The sequence below is a fragment of the Photinus pyralis genome, unplaced genomic scaffold (genome assembly GCF_008802855.1).
Source record: "Photinus pyralis isolate 1611_PpyrPB1 unplaced genomic scaffold, Ppyr1.3 Ppyr1.4_LG2, whole genome shotgun sequence".
Lineage (NCBI taxonomy): Eukaryota > Metazoa > Arthropoda > Insecta > Coleoptera > Lampyridae > Photinus > Photinus pyralis.
In genome coordinates, this window is record NW_022170403.1 from 46,286,980 (window position 1) to 46,287,275 (window position 296).

The window sequence follows — 296 nt, forward strand, 5'->3', positions numbered from 1 at the left end:
ATTTTGCGACTACCGTCAAAGGACTACTCTCAACTTTAGTTACTGGCTCGTTTTTAAGACGCCAATTTTTCCCGATAACGGGATTTTTGGTGCGGCAGAAAGAAAATATTTGTGCCCCGAGCTCACCTTTTGGAATGCTTATTTGTTTGACATGTGATTTTAAATTTTCATATTCATCGCATTGAATTTCAAATCATACTTGTTTTTGAATTGTAATACCAACGGCTGCATTTTTTATTATGTTTATGCAAAAGCAAAAAAATAACACCGTGGTCACAAATACGAGTGATCGCACG